Source organism: Protopterus annectens, chromosome 15.part0 (genome assembly GCF_019279795.1).
Source record: "Protopterus annectens isolate FY-2018-M chromosome 15.part0, PAN1.0, whole genome shotgun sequence".
Lineage (NCBI taxonomy): Eukaryota > Metazoa > Chordata > Ceratodontiformes > Protopteridae > Protopterus > Protopterus annectens.
In genome coordinates, this window is record NC_056749.1 from 180,819,335 (window position 1) to 180,832,653 (window position 13,319).

The window sequence follows — 13,319 nt, forward strand, 5'->3', positions numbered from 1 at the left end:
TATCTCCTCATAAGCATCATACATTCCATCATCAAATATTTTAGTGTTTCATAGGGAGACGACTAATGTATGATTATCAATCCTCTTTTTCCCAGAAGTTGCCATCTCTCATTTTTGTCTTTTGTGATTGTATGTGGTTTATTTGTAGTTTCCTGTAATAACTATAATCCCTTATTTGTCATGAGGTCTGACATGGAATCACGGTCATCTTTTAAAAAACTGTCATCAGCACAGATTTTGTACAAATCACCTAAAGAAGAGATCCGCGGTGGTGGTGCTGCGGTAGCATTGTCACCTCACAGTAAGACGCTGTCTGGTTTGATTCTCAGCTAGAGTGTCTTCTGCATTGAGACATGCATGAATGGGTGTACCTTCGTTGAAGGTTGTGCATCAGGGCTGGTAACTCGGCATGTAAAAATCAACTACCAATCATTAGCAGACCAGAGTTCCGCTGTGGCGACCCCCAACTGGGAAAAGCCAAAAAACACAACAACAACCAAAAGAACAGTAAAAAAGCCTGCACTGGTAGTGTACAGCAATAAACCTCTGATGATGGCACAGGTGACCTACATCTGACTAGTAGCCGGGGTGTTTTACAGGAAAGGCAAAGAGAATGGAGATGTCCATCATGGGAAAAGTGGATGCATCCTTTTGGACTCACCTTTACAGTTGATCCCACATGATGAAGGGAGAGGGACATACAGGGATGTTGTCCATGGGGGTGGGGCAGGGCTGTGACTGACTTGTCTGTGGAGGTATGGATGAGATGCCAGTATACCTTACTGCATATCTTACATGGGACTGTCTGGGTGTTCACAGGCATCAGATTCTTAGCAAAAAAAAAAAAAAATCTCCTTGGCAGCAGTATGATGCTGACCCAAGTGCTTCAATCTTCTCATCAGCCCACAAACACGAGTCAGAGATAGTCCAAGGGAGTTAGGACATTAAGCAGACCTGGTAAACATGGAGAGACCCTAAGAAGAGCTGATGGTCAGCTGCAGAGAGTCAACATGCTATGAAAAAATAAAGTCATCAATACTATGTCAAAGGAGCTAAAATAAGTTGAACAGTATAATGTAGGATGAGAAGCCTGCCTTCCTGCAACCTATCATTTCAATAGACACATTTTAAGGCACTATCACTTTGTGGAGTGGTCAGCCAATTAATTTTTCTCCTTTCTTTAAGACAGCTTCACCATGGAGTTAGCATATTTAAAAAAGTGGGTGTTGGGAAGGCAAATTTGCCTGCACTGCCTACATGAGCATACGGAGACCCAACACTCACACGCAAATCTATACACATGAATCAGAGAATGCATTTAGCAGCAACACTGCCTATCTTTGACATATGGATATTTACCATTAAGTAATTTTTGTAAATTGTGACATATATTTCACAGTTCTTGTTTTGGGTATTCTTCACTCAGCCACGACCTACAAGCCTAACATTTACTTAAGAATGTAGCATTTACTGAAGGCCCACAACCAAACACCATAATCCATCACAGAATATCAGGAAGCATTGTTTGGTGTTGAACAGCATGCTTGTCACTCTAGGCTGACTACAGCACTTATATCAACCCCCATATGCTGACATTGGTGAATGCAGGTAGCAGTCTTTGAGCATTATTACTGTCTCCACGTTCAGCTGAGATGATGAAAAAGATAGAAATTAATTATCAATTATCCTGATGTATTTGGCACACCCAGATTCTATAGTTTACTTATTGCAGTGTCTCCTCATCAATAGAAGAATGTTTCAGATGTCAGATGTCAGCTGTCAGCTATAGATACTAAACTCCCAACTAGCTATACAATGAAAACATCTCCTTTATCAACATCCATCTTTATGGCCTTGTGAAAAACGAATATGGACATTTTAGTTTTAAAGAGCTATTACCCTTTGATGCATAGGACAGTAAACTGGGTGTTTCACTATAAAGCAAAGTAGTCTTGAACATTTTTCATTATTTTGTTTCTGTATTATGAAACTAAGTAGATCATCTAGAACTACTATAATATACAAATGCCTATTTTTTTTTTTGCAAGTTTCCTAACTTAACTCTTTCAGTGGCCCATAATACTGCCAAAGACAATTGTAAAAAGAATTTCTTTTAACAGTATTCTTTTTAGAGAAGGGTTGATCTCTCAATCAAATGTACTATCTCTGAGGTTGCAGCTATGGTAACATACTTCATATTCTTCGAAGAGGTATGGCCTCAAATGTACTATATTTTGAAATCAAAAGTGTGGGGGCAGAGTCCCTTTGTCAAGGGTGTGCATGGAAATGCAACACCCTGTAAGAAAATGACTTCCATTTAACAGCAGCTCAAGATGGTATACTAGGTTGAACTGAGAGTAAGAGAAACTGGGATGATATATCAAACTAGACCTGATGATTTTATCAAGAACTAACATTTTGTTAGTTAATTAGTTAGTTACTTACATCATTCTTTATTTGCCAGTGCATATTTTCTTTCTCACTGACCTTCTAAATTAATTTCCTTACATTTCATGTAAATAATGCTCCACTAGTACATTCTTTACTGCTTACTCCCAGTATGAGAAGAATATATACCTTGGAATGGTATCAGGAGGAAGTTCACTTCAACTTTTTATGTTGATTAGCCATTTTCCTGCTGGAGGAATAAATGTGCAGTGCTATCCAGGAGTCAGCTTGCTGTTTTTCAGATATATGTGTTAAGGACTATGGCTATCCTTCAACAAAGAACAGCAAGCACCTGGTTATTAATCTTCTCAGCTGTGACTAATACCTTGTGACCTACAATGTACTGAGGCCATGTTACTGTTACAGCAGCATGTCAGAAACAGCTCCTCAACTTCATGTATGTTTAAGTTGACAGCTTTCCTTATTTTCATACAGCAAAATTTGTCAAGGGCCAGGTCACCATTTACTTCATCTTTTCAGAAGTTATGGTTATGTTTTTGAATAATCCTCAAGATAGTGAGGATCCTTCTTGCCAACCTTAACCTTGTTAAGGCAGAGACAAACAGTTTTAGATGTTAATCTGCCATAAATAACAGTTTTAGATGTTAATCTGCCATCGCCAAGAATGATACCACAATACAAAGACAACATAGTTGGCTTTAATGATTGGTTATGTAATTTGTACCATTCTAGGAGCTCCTGTATGTGTCAGCATGACAAAGAGATGGCTGAAAGGACAATAGGCTTCGCTAGAAATGTACTGCACCTCTCATGACGTAGATTCTGTATACTGAATAAAATGTCTGCAACTTGCATAGTGCCTCTTTTACACAAAGTCCATCTCCTGGACATACCAACTTAACAAATTCCAGTTTGGCTTACATCAATATGTCACTTCTTAATGCTAGGAGTTTAAAAGAGAACATTGCCTAAATATGAGGCCTTTTTGATCCATAAGCACATCTGAATTGTTACTAAAACCTAGTTCCAGTGTACTGATAAGAATCTCCCTGTACCTGAACTCCATGCTTCAAAGACCAAACAGGAACTGTTGAGGCATCTCTGCAATTATCTGTGATTCACTAAACTCCACATGACATCAACCTTGTGATTTTAACGTCATTGGCATCCTTAGCAAAACTACTGTCATATATTTGCAAATTATAGGTATCCTTCAATGTTTCTGGCCAGTCATGATTTATACCTAAATTACTAAAAAAAAATATCTATCAAATTCAATATTATCCTTCTAGATGATTTCAACTACCCTTCTTTAACTGGGACACCTATACAACCAATAATAATTATGCACAGCAGCTCCTAAAGTCTGAAAATATCAAGTCCCTAAACCAGATAATACACCTTTCCATTAGGGGCACAACCTTCCTGGGCCTTGTCCTTACCTATACTGTCTATGCCTGTGGACTACTATGTGCCATACCTTTTCTGGATAAGACTGACCACCAGACTGTCATCTTGCCCTTCAGAATCAACATCATTACCTCACTGAACCTACAACTTTTACTGTTCTTAGATAACCAAGATACATTTCACTGTGACTCCCTCACCCACATGCCAAATGTCTTGACCAAGCTGCAGTGTTCAGTACCAAATTCTACTCTCATTGTGGCATCTCTTCACATATGTCACAATAGCCATAGCAAATTTAGGAATAAATCCCTACAGTGAAATTTTGACATAAATAAATTGTACAAGTGAAGGAAAAAATACTGATAATATAAAAGATATTATCCTTCCCTACTATAATAGGGATTTAAAACTGGTTAGGAAAAATCTCAAGTATTCTGTTAAAAATGTAAGATTACCTATGAATTAAACGCTGTCACTTCCATCAAAAACTAATGCAAAGCTTTCTACAGCTGCATCAGAAATCTCAGAAGTAATGCCAAGTTCTGCTCAGAACTAATAACCAATGACTTCATTACTCCGATTCTGAGACCATCACCAACATATTTGCTGACAACTATAGCTCCAACTTCACTCCAAGACCCAGTATTTAGTCTACCATTACCTCCTTAAATCCTTCTACTCCTATTATCACTTGCAGTAATTTCTTATCATCTTTATCAAAGACCAAAAATATAACTTCCGTGGGCCGGGACTATGTACGTAGCTATTTTATATTAAGTGACAAATATAGCTTTGGCCAGCCTTCCTTAACCCACTGAATCGCAATATCTCCAGTGGTTAAGTACCTTATGCTTGGCAAATTGCCAGACTGGTTCCACTACTCTAGGATAGTCCTGGTACACATACAGGTAACTGCAGACCCAGAATTCTCAATAGTATCATTTGTAAGGTCATGGAACATATTGCGGTAGATTTCTTAAATGATGGCATAGGGATTCTTCAGTCCCTTGAGCCAAATCTTTTTGTTATGTTAAAGTTGGGGTCTGTCATCTAATCAATTTCTTCAATAGGGTCATAGAAGTCACAGCATCGTATTTCTTATCTGGCCCTAGCCAAGGCATTCAATACAATATCCCATGCTGGCATTAACATCGAACTTATACACCTTAGCTTAACCCTTAAGTAGTGCATGCAGTGTCATAATTACACTCCAAATCCAGGGAAAAGACTGACTTTTTTAAGCCCCTTCTTGACATCATAAAGGTACTTAACAAGCTTTAGTTAAGCATGCCTCACACGTCTTGAATTCAAGTCTTGTGCTGGAGCATTAGCAACAGCCGGGGTTTTTGGAAAAATGAATGAAATGTTGTGCTTACCTGGATTTGAAGTTACACCAGTCTTCTGTGGTGTCTGCTGTACATGTAGCAATGGTAACTGTTACTGCTTTTAAAAGTACAAAGCATCTAATGCTCCTTCACCTTTGACTCTAACTACTGTAGGACATGGGACAAGGTAAAGCTCCATGCACTAAAAACAGTTATGACCAGGTCTTTTCAATCATGACCCAACTTGTTGTCTGTTCATAAGGTGAATTTCGTGACATCCTTTATTTTGATACATAAACTGGTTATGATCAGATATTGGATCGTATTCTTCTATGTTGTCCACTGAGTATAGTAACTGGATCACTGACAAGACTCAAAGTGATGGCAGGGAGTGCCTCTTTCACACAAACACGTCATTAGTGGAGTTCCATAATGATCTGTCTTGGGTATTTTTGGCGTATACTTTACTGATGTTAATGCAGATACTGATTGGGTGTGACTCAGTAATTTTGTTGATGAATGCAAACTGGGTGCCACCATACATTTTCCTAAAGTCATGCACTATTTTCAGTGAGGCCTTGCTCAGACTAATGCTTGGTGCACTAACCATGGGCTTAAGCTTAATGTCAAAAAATGTACTGTGGTTTTATTCAACAAGTTTGAATCCCCAAATTAATTCCCTATCAAGGACATCTCCTCTTAAAATCAACTCAGTCCTCAAGAATCTGAATACCTTCAATGCCAACAAACTATTCTTTGATGATCACGTATCAACAGCAATCTGAAAAGCTTACTTATCACAGTTAATTTTCAAAAGCATATCTTCCAGGAATAAGTAAGCCATAATCCGTCTCATACCTCCATCGTAAAATACAGTACCCTCTTTAGCATGTACCTTTCAAAGTACGTGCCTCTCATCCAACTTGGAAGGCCTCAAATATTTCTGAATTGGAAAATTATTGGTTTAATCTCACTAAGCAACACTGATAGCTCTCCTACTATAACTTGTTTCATATAGACTTCTTCATGGTGATCCGTGCCTGGCCTTACAATTCATGATAGACCTTGATTTTCTACACCTATGAAAAGCAAACTGCACCACAAACACCTCCATCAAAGAACTTAACCATCACTGACATATAAGTAGAGCATGCTGGCATGATAGTTTCCTAGCCTGTTAAATCCTGTACTCATGGAATAAGCTTCCAGTACAAGTCAAGTAATACAAGTCAATGACTATATTCAAAGCTTCCCTGGACAATGGGCTGAACAATCATAAAATCACCCCTGGTATACGTGGCATAGCATTCCTTGACTGGGGAGCCTAACTCATCCAATTCTTCTTGGGTGTAGCTGGCTTGGGTTCTCAATGATCTTTTGTGTGTACATACTTATGAACCTAAACCTAGCATCTGTAGCCAAGTCATAACCCATTTCTGGTACTGTTGTTTCTCCCCCCCCTCCCCCCAGCATAAAGAGGTAAGAAAAATATTTTTATTGCATAGTTCTCTGATTTGATTTAGGCTTTGCCACCTTTCTTAACCAAATTTATTTTTCTGTATACTCTCTGTCACTGGTTTATAAGCCTTCTGTCTCCATCTGAGGCTAGCATGTTTTGTTTTAACCATTTCATCACACTATATAACTTTGCCACTTTATTCCCTCCTTATTGGATAAACAAGTTTTTTTTGTTTATGCAAGACATCTCTTCCTCTACTTTACCTTCTGACCTGTGGTTTACCCTTTTTAGCATAATAGCTAATTTCATAAAAAAGTACTTCTACAAGTATTTTTAATCTTCAGCTACTTTTACCACCATTGCACACATTTCTGGCAGTGCTTCAGATCAGACCTTATAGCCTTAAGCCTATTCTTCTTCACCTTCTCAGGTCACCCTTTTCATTCATTCACTTTGCACCTACCGATCCCTCCAAAAGAATGTTCAAGACAAACATTTCTTTTTTTTACATGTAGTACAAGTCCAAGCCTTTCTTTTAGCATAGACATTACCTTTTCATATGTTATATGCTCCCACTGAAATAATTCACATCCTACAAGTATATTTTTTACATCCCATAAACCTTTCCAAAGCTACACAGCATTTTCTAATAAACTATAGACAGATAATCAACTCACCTTCTAAGCCAGCAAATCTTTTTTACCCAAGTTGCACAGCCTTTACAAGAGATCTTTTCATTAAAGTTCTTCCATTTATGAGAAACAGATTGTAAACCAAGCCAGTTAGTTAGCCACCAAGACTTGTTATAACCATTTTGATTAATTGGTATCTATTTAACCACAACATAAATCAGCACCAAATGGCTAAGTGGAACTTTGCTGATTTTTTTAGGAGTGGTTACCCCCCTGATGCCCCCCTCCCCATGTAGGAGAGACATCCAGCAACCTCCTCCCATATATAAGATGGCCCAAGATGAAAAAATTGCAGAGTAGGTTATAAAGATAGTAACAAAAAAGCTCAGTTCACTCTGTCAACCCATACTGTGTGGGTACCAACTGAATATTGCTATGTGCTACTTAGAAATGTAGAAAAGTTTTCAGTATTGCTCAGCATGTATTTATGGAGACTTCAAGACCTTTTATTTTAACTAGGTCCTCGGCTCAGAAGCATATTTTATTGATAATATAGAGATTGTGAAGCTAAGGCTGATATGACAAAATGTGAAGATGAGTATAAATCACTGAAAGCTTTGCTTTGCATAACACAATCCTTTTATCGTGAGACTACTTGTAGAGTAAGAAACCAAGACAATCATTTTGTCCTTGCAAAAACCTGTGGTCTCAGAAAGGATTGTTTAACATTGGAGAGGGGGTAATCAGTGGAACAACCCTCCTCATCAACATAAAAAGGTAAGAGTCACCACCCCAGTAAAATAAATTAATTTTGGTTGGTCAAAGCAGGATCCAGATTTATTTTTTTAACCATTTGTAGTAAACACATACTCATTTTGCATCTTTCCATTTTTACTTTTAATTTTGCTTAGTACACAGCTTCGCATTTTACAATAAGCATTTTCAAGTACATGACTGCACCCCTTCTGGTGCAAGCCTTTCCACCCATATACCCATGTCAGTTTAACTCGCTGTTGAGAAGGTGGGCATGGTAGCCCTGAATTAATAATTCAACTTCTTCTCTCCCTCCCTCCAGCCACACCCCCTACATGTTTGTACAACTTTTTAGAAGTTTCTACATGCACAACAAATGCTAACATTCTTTCAGTAAGTTTTTCAGACCTGTAAAGCATTAATACATTTCTTCTTGTCATAGACTTCTCTGATTCTATAAATGCTGTGCAAGAAGAATGTTCCAGATTTTCAGTTTCTCTTTCCAACAGTAGCACAGCATACCCCTCAAATGTCCAGATTTTTGCCTCAAAGTTTTGGTCTACTTCTAATAAAATCTGTGGTTTCCTGACAAATCACAGAGAGCTGAAGTCAATATACAATGACAGGCATTTGAAATTCAGACTTCATATCAGAAAATGCACGCTGAAACAAATCATGTTATTCTAGCAACTTTCTCAGTTTGTAAGAGTAATATTTAAAATCTGTCTCTAATGTGGGGCCTTTTCAACATTATTTTGGCTTCGTCCAGATTTCTTGTGCTAACAAACTAAGAGGTATATAACACAGGCACTTTGCTGCCACCTTGTCATAGTCACTAATCTTTGCAGAAATACAGAAATGAGTCCAATGTGTACCTACTGCATTCAGAATTGGACTTTGCAATCAACATTGACTAGTTTTATGCCCAGTTCAGATGTTTATTCATCTGTGCAATTAGTTTAGTCCAGTACAATTAATTTATGAAGTTCCAGTTTAGTACCTATAGTGACAGCCTTTGCAGATATAAAATTATTTTATTTTAGCCACTCAAAAAAATGTTATGCACAGTGCAGTAAAATACTTTTTATTTATTGAGTTAGTTTTTGTTGTCCAGGTGGGTGGGGTAGTCATTATGGGTCTATATTATGTCCACGAAAACTCCTTTTAGTGAATGGCTCTTCGCCGAACTATAACCAGCGAAATGTAACTCCCACAAAATGGCCATTTAAGCACATTTTTTCCTAGGGAAAAAACACTTGACCATCATTGGGAATTTGCCCTTTTCCCCACTGTAGTGTGATCTTGGAGTTGGTATATTTAGTTGGGGGTTTGTGGGGGGCAAAGCCCCCCCACTTTGAAGGGTTTTAAATTTTGTCTGGTTTTAGGTTAGCCAAGCACTTTTTGCCCCTAGGAAACAAATTGCTGGAATGGCCGTTCAAGGGAGTTAGATTTCACTGGTTATCATTCAGCGAACAGTCATTCACTGAAAGGGGTTTTCGCGGACATAATATAGGCCCATTCTTTTTCCCTTTCCCTTTACAGCCATGACCCAACTGCAGAAGGCACAATGGTATAAGCCAAAGAATCAAATACAATATTGCAAAGATTACACAAGTACACAACCTTTAGTTATACAATTTTTGCATACCCTAAAATCCAACAATTTTAAACCATTTAAAGTAAAAAGGATTTATGTGAATACAGAAATACTTCTACAGAAAAGTTCCTTCAGAAGAGAAATTGGAGTCAGGAGATGAAACAGAAGTATGTCCTGAGAAATGAAGACAGAGAAAAAGTTATGAAAGAAGAAATAAAGCAGAGGAAGAGGTAATGGAGTGGGTGTAGCCATTAAATGAATGGAGACAAAGATGTTATTGCAGAACTATTACAGGAAGATGGATTTATAAGTTAAATTTATGTACTGACAATAAAAGGAGGTTCCCCTGTCATGTGATAAGAATTTTTAGGAGTTATGGCTGATGTGCAACGATAGGATGAAGACGGAGAAGTAGTCTGAGAGCAGTGACTCTTTCTATCTGTAGCCACCTTATCAAACCCACACATTTTTATTACAACTCATAAACCAGTAGTATACATACTCTCTCTCTACTTGTCTTCCTTCTTAAAAAGATATAACATGTTATAACTGTCCCTTCTTCCTCAAAATGTAGTCCTTGAAAGAAACTGTCTCAGTTAAGTTCTTTTTTATGCATTAACCTTATTTGTCATCATCTACGGCTTCCTACATGCCCTTTGTACCACTCCATCCCGACTGCAGTCTCTTAATTCATATGATACACCCTAAGGGATACTGCTGTGATGCACCCATACATGAAGGGCCAGCTGCACAGCCATGTAATCTCAGAGCAGTTGCAAATGGAATTTACAATTTACATAGCGACAGAGCAAGAAAGAGCATGTGTTGAGTGACCACCAAATATATGCAGCTGTGCTTTTATCCCATTGGGATCCTTCATTTAAAATATGGAGTATTTTTGTTTTCATTTGTCATCTTTTCAGCCGACCTTCCTGTGCACTCTGGAGTGTGGTATATAAAATCACTGACCTGTTCAAGCTCCAGGTATAAATTAGAGATCATCATATTCAAGAAGTAACCTCTGCGATACAACTGCAAGCAGATGTAAAACAGATTCTTAGATACCCTTTACTTGACTGTCAACAGAAAGCAAGTTACGGCATAAATCAGTGATTCAGATTTTGTAGTTCCTGACCATCAACATACCTTAGTCAGAAGTTTGTACAAATCTTCTGACTGCATTTTTCCAAACCAGTAAACGTTTTTGATGACTACACCATCTTCTTGTCTCGGCTACACTTCCCGGTTTCTTTTCACCTCTTCTTTTATTCTTCTTCCTCTTCATTTTCCTTAGAGTCTGCAGCACGTATGTTTTGATTTATTTTAGCGTGGGACCTGCTTTGTTTTTTTCTATTTCTTTTCCGCCTTTGGTTCCTTAACCACACTCTGACTACCAGGTTTCCTCCTTATTGCCCTCTTAAGACCAAACTTTCATTCTAGGGGTGAAAGTCAACTGATCTATTCATTACTGCCAGCGGTGAGAGCTGAGCATCAACTGTCCTGCCTTCACCCGTGGTGGAGTTTGGGATTTTTCCTATTTGCATGCCTATGCTTTCCTACTATGACTATTACCACTCATGCTGTAGATGACACACCTTCTTACACTTCCATCCTGTTTGTGGTGGTAAGCGCCGACTTGAAAGTACATTAATCATGGTCCTCCTAAATGACCAACTACAGCCCCCCCCCCCAAGGTGGGCAATCTAATGCTTGCTGCTCAGCTTTCACACCCCCATGCCATCTCCCATTGCACCTGAGCTCAGATCAAGTGGGAAAAAGTAAATTCTTCATTCTGTCAGGAGCATATCTCTCTTAATTGCTATGATTTAGACATAGTAGTATGCTTTTTATCTCAGATTTTGCCTTGTCCCCTCCAGTTTTATTATTTATTTATTTTTTTTATTATTTATTGACATTTGCTGACCAACTGCGGTGGTGGTGCTGCGGTAGCGTTGTCGCCTCACAGTTAGACGTTGCACGCTCGATTCTCAGTTAGAGCGTCTTCTGTGTGTCGACATGCGTGAATGGGCATTCCTTCATTGAAGATTGTGCGTTAAGCCCAGCAAGCCAGCACGTATAAATGTACTGCCAATCATTAGTGGACCGGAGTTCCGCTGTGGCGACCCCTAACCAGGAAAAGCCAAAAGACAGTATTGACATTTGCTGACTAGGAAAGTCCACTGGACCAGAAAGTCCAATTTTCAGTGGAGGCCTGGGGAGAAAAGCTCCACAAATTACAGACATTTTTATCAATTAGCTTATACATTACAAAAGTGTATTAGAAGTAAAAAGAAAAGATTAACCAGTAAAAACTCCCAAAAGAATTGTTGACACTCTGTAAATTTTGGAATGAGATATTATATTTTGGAAAGTAATATTATCAATTGTGACATAGTTGAAAATTATTGACATTCTTGTCACTGTTTACTGAATCTTTTCTGCTTTTCCTCAAAAAAAAAAAGATCTGCTCACATGTAAATAATAACTGAAATAAGAATATTCAAAGATTCCTTATCACTAATAATAGGGGGTCTAGCATATAAAGACCTTCTGTGCCAAAAATAAGAAATTGCATCCATTTCAGACTCTCTGCTGTGATTTTTGAAAGGTGAGTGCTATGAATTATAATGGCCAGATTTTGAGAGTTATGGCTAGGAGCCTGGTTACTTCATGTTCTCTGGAAATGTACTCGGTTTGCATCTACCAAGCTGCTGTCTCATCCTCCCTTAAAGTATACTCTTTCCTCTAGAGGGCAGTGTATCTGGTGTCTAGTAAACTACAGTCTCTGCCATTATTCTAAATCTGTCTAAAGTGCCGGCCTACAACCTGACGTGTGTGTATGTGTATGTATACGTGTATAAATATATATATATATATATATATATATATATATATATATATATACACACACATATATATATATATATATATATATATATATACACACACACATATATATATATATATATATATGTATATATATATATATATATATATATATATATATATACACACACACACACACACACACACACACACACACACACACACACACACATATACATACATATATATTACATACATATACATATATATATATATACATACACACACACACACATACATACATATATATATATATATATATATATATATATATACATATACATATATAAATATATATACATACATACATAAATATATATACATACATATACATATATATATATATTCATGCATGTCCCTTCACCCAATCTTGGAAAGTTGTTTGGCATTCCCAAGATCCATAAAGATTTTGTGGATCCACCATTCAGACATATCATTTCCAATAAAAAAACGAAAACTGAAAAGATTGCGGAATACTTGGACTCCATTCTTAACCCTTTAGTCCAGGCTACACCCCACTATCTAAAAGATTCATGGGCATTTCTAAATGAATTGTATCTCAAAAAAGATGATTTATCCAATTGTATTTTAGTGACTTTAGATGTCGAAGGTCTTTACTCTAACATCCCTCATTTGGAAGGCTTATTATTTTTTAGAACATTTTTAAACAAATATACTAATTTCTCCACAACTAAAATTAATACCTTATGCACACTTGTTGATGTAGTGTTAAACAACAATTTCTTTTTCTTCAACAATCGCATTTATAAACAAATTAAAGGTGTAGCTATGGGCTCCATTGTTGCTCCCTCGTTTGCAAACATTGTTCTCAGTACATGGGAAAAAAA